General features: G+C 32.8%; 1 protein-coding gene across 6 annotated transcripts in view; it reads left to right on the forward strand.

Annotated features, from left to right (window-relative positions):
• Window positions 1-624: 624 nt before the first annotated feature.
• The window catches only part of LOC113821102 (signal-induced proliferation-associated 1-like protein 1), a 46,364-nt gene continuing 40,066 nt past the window's right edge, over window positions 625-6,922 (forward strand). For all 6 annotated transcript variants that reach the window (XM_027373544.2, XM_027373550.2, XM_027373549.2 and 3 more), the window contains exon 1: window positions 625-751. The gene's annotated coding sequence lies outside the window, so the exon portion shown is untranslated. The remainder of the gene's footprint in view (window positions 752-6,922) is intronic.

Raw genomic sequence — 6,922 nt, forward strand, 5'->3', positions numbered from 1 at the left:
ATTGATGACTCCCTTTGGCGCTGCAATGGTCTCTCGGGTTCTGCACGGCTGTGGACTCGCGTATTTCGCTGCGAAATATGCCCCACGGGCCTTTGATGGCTTGTTTTATGGGTATATTTAGTTCCAAACAGAGGAGTTCGACCTCCCCTCCTCCCCCTCCCTCCCTCTTCCCTCTCCCCCAATTCTCAACCCTCCTCCCCGTTCCTCCTCCTCCCCCTCCTGCCCCCTTCCTGTTTCGAGCAATCGCTGAAAACTCGAAGGTTTATTCACTCTTATTGTACCTTCTACAGCACCATCCATCCCTGTGCTTTCCAAACGCAAAATATGAACGCTAAGCGAGGAAATGCCTTGAAAATACACGAAAAAATCGCCAACTTCCCCCCTCTTCTCTCATACCTTCTCCCCCCATCCTGCTCCCCCTCACGCGGGTTGTCACGTCGCCTATATCACGTATCTTTTTATTTCACGCTATCTAACGCGCCTACTGAACCACATCGCGAAGAAAAAAAGTCAAGCATTGAATAAAGACGACGGAGCGATAACAAAGACCATGAATCAGTTAAGCGAAGAGTGAAAAATGGTTGAAATAAGAGAACCCTGCGCGCCCTCTCAGACTACAACAGTACACAACTTCGTCTCATTCATTGTGTTGGTCCGAGAGAGAGGCGGTCGCTCTTTTAACGCTTTTTAGTCCTCTCTAACCCTCTTGTGGAATACCAAGCGAGACCAAGAGGCGGAGGAAGTATCCATCGTGAGTGGAGAGTGGGTGGAGTGAGTTGGAAGTGTCCCCAAAGTGAGGGAAAAGCCATGGAAAAGGGGAGGTGTTGCAGGCTCCTCCGCGTGGTGCTTTTGGTGCCTTTGTGACTCACTCGAAAAGGTTCTTCGCGAGTGTCGCTCCCATTTCTCCTCCTTATTTCTCCTCTTCTTCCCTTTCTCGGGAAGCAGAAAGAACAAAGAGAATGTGTAGCTATCATTCGCGATGCATAAGAAGATACATTTAATCCTCTCTTGTGAGAAAGTGCAATTTTAGAAAGGAAAAGGTGAAGTTTTTTTACGCGAAAAAAGTGTAATTCTATAACGTCCGGATATAAGTGTTTCTTCAAGACGTTGGGAAGATTAACGTGAAACCTTTGTGTGTGTGTTGAGGTGTTCTGCTGTGCTTGTTCAGTGTTACTCTGTTGGAGAACATGTGAAGTTATATTGTTCTTTGGCTTGTGATTGTTCAAGAAATTGAAATGAAAAGTGATGTGTTTTTTTTTCTACTATTCGGAGTTAATTGAGTGTGAATTTAAGATTTCTTTTGTAATAAGATTTTCCCCTCATTAAGGATATATTTTCATAGAGTGAATTTGAATATTAAAGAGACATTTAAAAGAAATATTATTAGGTGTTGTGTTGATAATAATTAGATTTTAAAAGTTTTGTGAAAGAGTGAGTGGAATAAAGGTACTTTTGTGTATTTACATGTGGAAGATTAAACCAATTGATTGGTTGTTATGGGCAGACATTAAATTGACATGTTGGAATATATGAAATTGATGTATAATATATATGGATATGATTGTTAAAGGAGAATGAGTGAGTGAGTGAGTGAGAGCGAGTGAATGAGTGAGTGAGAGAGCAAGTGAATGAGTGAGTGAGTGAGAGCAAGTGAATGAGTGAGTGAGTGAGAGCAAGTGAATGTGAGTGAGTGAGACTGAGTGAATGAGTGAGTGAGTGAGACCGAGTGAATGAGTGTGAGAGCAAGTGAATGAGTGAGTGAGTGAGAGCAAGTGAATGAGTGAGTGAGAGCGAGTGAATGAGAGTGAGTGAGTGAGAGTGAGTGAATGTGAGAGAGTGAGTGAGTGAAAGTGAGTGAATGAGTGAATGAGAGTGAGTGAGTGAATGAGTGAGTGAGTTAGCGAGTGAAAGAGTGAGTGAATATGTGTAAGTGTAAGAGAGTGTGAATAAATGGGTAAGTGAGTGAATGAGTAAAGGTGGGAGAGAGAGAAAAAGAGAGGTAGAAATATAAATTTCAAAAGACAATTTTTCATGAGTAACTCCATATCAAGCAGGATTTTGACATCTGAAATTTGTACAATATGTGCATTAAGCGATGTGAAAGTATTAATTTTTGTTTTCTTATTCCTGAAGATTCAAATTGTATCTTATTCTGGAATTTGCTGATCTGTCTTAACAAACTAACACACATATGTCAGATGATTTATAGGTTTTGAAAGAATTAGAGATATTGACCATAATGAGCAAATGATAGAACACATGGGGTATTAGATAGGATCTGCGAAAAGGAATTTTAAACTATGTTCACGAGGCAGAGTCTAGCTCTGCATTAGCCTCTTTACTCTAGTAAAGGCAAAAAAACCTTCAACATGTGTATGCTAGCAGGATAATGCATGTCAACCTCTTGGACAATTTATCCTCATGTGTCTTGCCAGATCTATTTAGATAAGGTTTGTTTGCCGTTGCTGAAGAGTAGAGGCCACAGCATTGCTTTATGTAGTCATATGTAGAGCAGCTGTGAATTACTGATGCTTAAAGAAAATATATTAGGTTTAACTGTAGTTTGCAGTCTCATAGAAAGGAAATAAATATTCTGATCAAGACATTTGGTCATATTCTTAAGCCATGTATAAATATTAATTTTCTACTTTTTGTTTCTTTTCTTTTGATTAGTAAATGACTCAACAGGATGTAATATTTTGGTTATCACGTAAAATGAGATAGTAGTAACACATATATCATTGTGCTGATAAAGTTCACTTCAGGAAAATATTTACTGGGTACTTTTTTATATGATAAGAAAGATGTCAGTTGATACTACTACTCTTATCAGGTCTCATAAAAATTTGAATATTTCTTATTATATATAAAGCCCAGATAGACAGATAGGTTGGTTGATAGATAGATAGTTAGATAGATTAGGTAAATATTACTTACAAACTTGTATTGACTATAAAAGAGATTTGATGTATAGCAGTTACTACATGTTTATATAACCTTTATGTTAACTGCTTTAGCTAGACAGGTAGATTAACTATAAGTAAAGTAGCTACATGATTAATAAGCTGCTTTTTAGATAAGAAAAATCAATCATGATTTTAAGCCAAGGAAGGAGAATTTAAAAAACAATATCTACACAGTGTATTCTTTGTATGTTTATCAAAGAACAGGGCTTGGAATTATCAGTTAATGTTGATAAGGAAAAGGAACTTGTCTTGTCACAATTCTAGATGTGATATACAGCCAATGAATATGTAACATCTGACTAGTAAACACATTAATTTGCTAGCATGAATTTGGCCAAGAAAAGACGTGCACAGCAAAAGTATGAGAAATGTAGACATGAGAAATTCTTTCTACAACAAGAAAATATAAAAAGGATTCATATAACAACAAAACAAGAATTGTTACAGATACCAGAGGAGCATATAAAAGATTCAGACAATATCTTCCCCAATAACAGAAAGAACTCACTTTTGCTTTTGCTCTGTAGGCAGATGTTTAAGCATTAACTGAGGCTGTGCACAAGTAACAGGCCAGAGCAGCAGTTAGGGTAACCACGTCTCTCTTCATATTTTCTTGATTTCTTTCTACTATTCTTCTCATTATCTTCCCTTCTCCTCCTCCTTTTCCTCCCCCTCCTTCTCCTCCCTCCTCCTCCCTCCCCCTCCTTCTCCTCCCTCTTCTTCCTCCTCCTCCTCCCCCTTTCTCCTCTCTCCTCCTCCCTCCTCCTTCTCCTCCCTCCTGCTCCTCCTCATCTGTCCTCTTCCTCCTCCTCCTCCTCCTCCTCCTCCTCCTCCTCCTCCTCCTCCTCCTCCTCCTCCTCCTCCTCCTCCTCCTCAATGCTACTTCCCCATCTCTTCCTTTTTCCCATTCTCCTTCTCCTCTTCTTCTTCCTCCTCCTTCTCCTCCTCCTCCTCCTCCTCCTCCTCCTCCTCCTCCTCCTCCTCCTCCTCCTCCTCCTCCTCCTCCTCAACACTACTTCCCCATATCTTCCTTTTTCCCCTTCTCCTTTTCTCCCTTTCTTCTTATTAGTCTGTAATTCTCCATGTTAATAATTTTATTATGCTACTTCTCTTTCTCATTCATCTTCACCCTGCTCTTCATATTTTGATCTCTATATTTTCTTTTTTTCATATATAATTTATGATATTGCTGATTATTATTAAAACATCCATTCATTTGTATTGTTAATGATATATGATGATATTTATGTGTTGGTATTATTCTCATAATTTCATTTTGACGTTGCTATCATTTTCTTTATAATTATTAAGAAGACATTATTGTTATTGTTTTTATTATTCTTTAATGACCATCTATCTTTAGCTTTATTAATATAATGATAATGATAACTGATCAAAATTATTGTTATTATTATTGTTGTTAGTATTATGATTATCATAAAGGTGATATTTTGATAGGGCTATTATTATGATTTATTATTGTTTTTATTACTATTATTATTTTTAGTTATTATTATTATAATAATATTATTAAATGGATTTTTTGTTGTTGTCATTATTATTATTATTATTATTATTATTATTATTATTATTATTATTATTATTATTATTATTATTATTATTATTATTATTACTTTTATTACTATTATTATTATTATTGTTGCTGTTATTATTCTATTTTATTTTGTTATTGATATTATCAATATTATTATTGTTGTTATTATTATTATTATTATTATTATTATTATTATGATTATGATTATGATTATGATTATGATTATGATTATGATTATGATTATTGTCATTGTCATTGTCATTATTATTATTTTTTAAAATTATTATTGTTATTATTTTGTTTTTCTTATTATTAGTTGTTGTAGTAGTATTGTTATTGTTATTTATTTTATGATTATTATTATTATTGTAATTATAGTTGTAACTGTAATGTATTTAATAATGATGATGATAATGATAATGATTATTATTGTTATCATTATTATTAGTCGTAGTATTGTGTTTATAAATATAATTGCAATTATAGTAATAATGATAATGATAATAATAATGATAAATATTATTATTGTTGTTTTTATTATTTCACATTAGTTTTATTTTAATCATTGTTATTATTATTATTATTGTTATTATTATTATTATTATTATTATTATTATTATTATTATTATTATTATTATTATCATTATCATTATCATTATTGTTTTTATTGTTATCAATATTAATATTATTTCTATTCTTTTACTACTACTACTGTTGTTGTTATTTCTATTATTTTTATTTTTTATTTATTTTTGATATTGCTAATGATATTTATTTTGTTATTGTTATTATTAAAATTGTTATTATAATAATAGTTATTATTATTATGAATATTATTATTATTATTATTGATATTATTATTATTACTATTGTTATTGATGTTATTATTGATATTATTATTATTGTTGTTGTTATTTTGTTATTATTATTAGTAATAGTATTAGTGGTATATTGATATTGTCTTTACTGTTATTGGTGTTGGTATGCATTGTTTTTTATTAATAAGTTCAATTTTTATTATTCTTGTTATTATTATTGTTGATGGTCTTGGATTATTGATGTTTATGGTACCACTATTATTGTTTTTATTCAAGTTAGTTGTATTATCAATTTTTGTTGTTTTGTTTAGACACTCAGAGAGAAGGCAGGCAGGCAGAGAAGCAGAGAGCGAAAAGAGGAAATAAGATGTAATCCAGTTTTCATAATCATTGCAATAGAGCTCTTGTAGAATATATAACAGATACTAATAAGAGATGATTAGATGGTTAGCTAGATAGATAGATTTAGAGATAGAAGCAGTAATTTATCTTTATTTTTTATTCCTTACAAAATCAGTAGGGATTCAGGTAGCTGTGATTAAGAAGTCTGTTTTACCAAAACTGACTTATTCAAAATGGGTCTATTTTAGTCATGACTGAAGAGGAAGGGTTGGGATGCAAATTATTGCATTGTTTCGGAAGCTTTTTTCAAATTATCTGTCAAATTGTCATGGTGGGGGTGGAGTGTTCCTCTGTGTCATTTGTCTTTGTTTTTTAATTGTTTTTATTGTCTTTGTTTTATGTGCTTTGATTCATTTAGTTTGACTTTAGGTTTTGATGGGTATTTTCCAGCTGGATGGGGATGTAATTAATTTTTTTGGCCCTTTGTTTTAAAGAATTTTGTGCTAATTAGTTCTTTTGTTTTGTCACCAAATTTGTTTCACATCAAATCCCTCTCCATTTTCTGTCATCATTGTTTGTTTGGGAAGTGGCTATATATATATATATATATATATATATATATATATATATATATATATATATATATATATATATATATATATATACATCTATTAATTTTATAAATTCACACAAGCATGTTTTCCCTCCTTTCATATGTCATCACTGTGTTTGATATCCCATCTGTCGCTTCCCTCGCGCTCATCGATACTGCAAGAAGACCGTCACTATGCCGGCCCTCCCATTTTCACATTTTTGCATTTCCCGTGTGAACGCATCCAACAAATGGCCTTTGTCCTCGTATAGTTGATGGTGAACTATCAAAAGCAAGTTCCTCTTCCTGTTCCTTGTTGGTTGTGGATGTAAATATCCTGTTTAGTCTGGGCTGATCTGACTTGTGTGGGCTATGTGTATATTTATTACACTTTTGTTTTATGACTATTTTTAGAGTAGAGAGGCATGTACAGGTACTAGTAGTTGCACTATTTATTTTTTATTAAAATTGCATATGTTTAGATTTTAGACTATTGGTTTATTGGGTAATTAATATTTTGGTTAATTGATTTTTTAGACTTGTTATAAAGATTTTTCTGTAAAGGTGTTTATGTAGGATGATTTGTCGCAACATGCTTTCTCTCTTGATTTTATTGGGATTTGATTTAATTTTAGTGAGTGGGATAATT

The sequence above is a fragment of the Penaeus vannamei genome, chromosome 37, assembly GCF_042767895.1.
Source record: "Penaeus vannamei isolate JL-2024 chromosome 37, ASM4276789v1, whole genome shotgun sequence".
Classification (NCBI taxonomy): domain Eukaryota; kingdom Metazoa; phylum Arthropoda; class Malacostraca; order Decapoda; family Penaeidae; genus Penaeus; species Penaeus vannamei.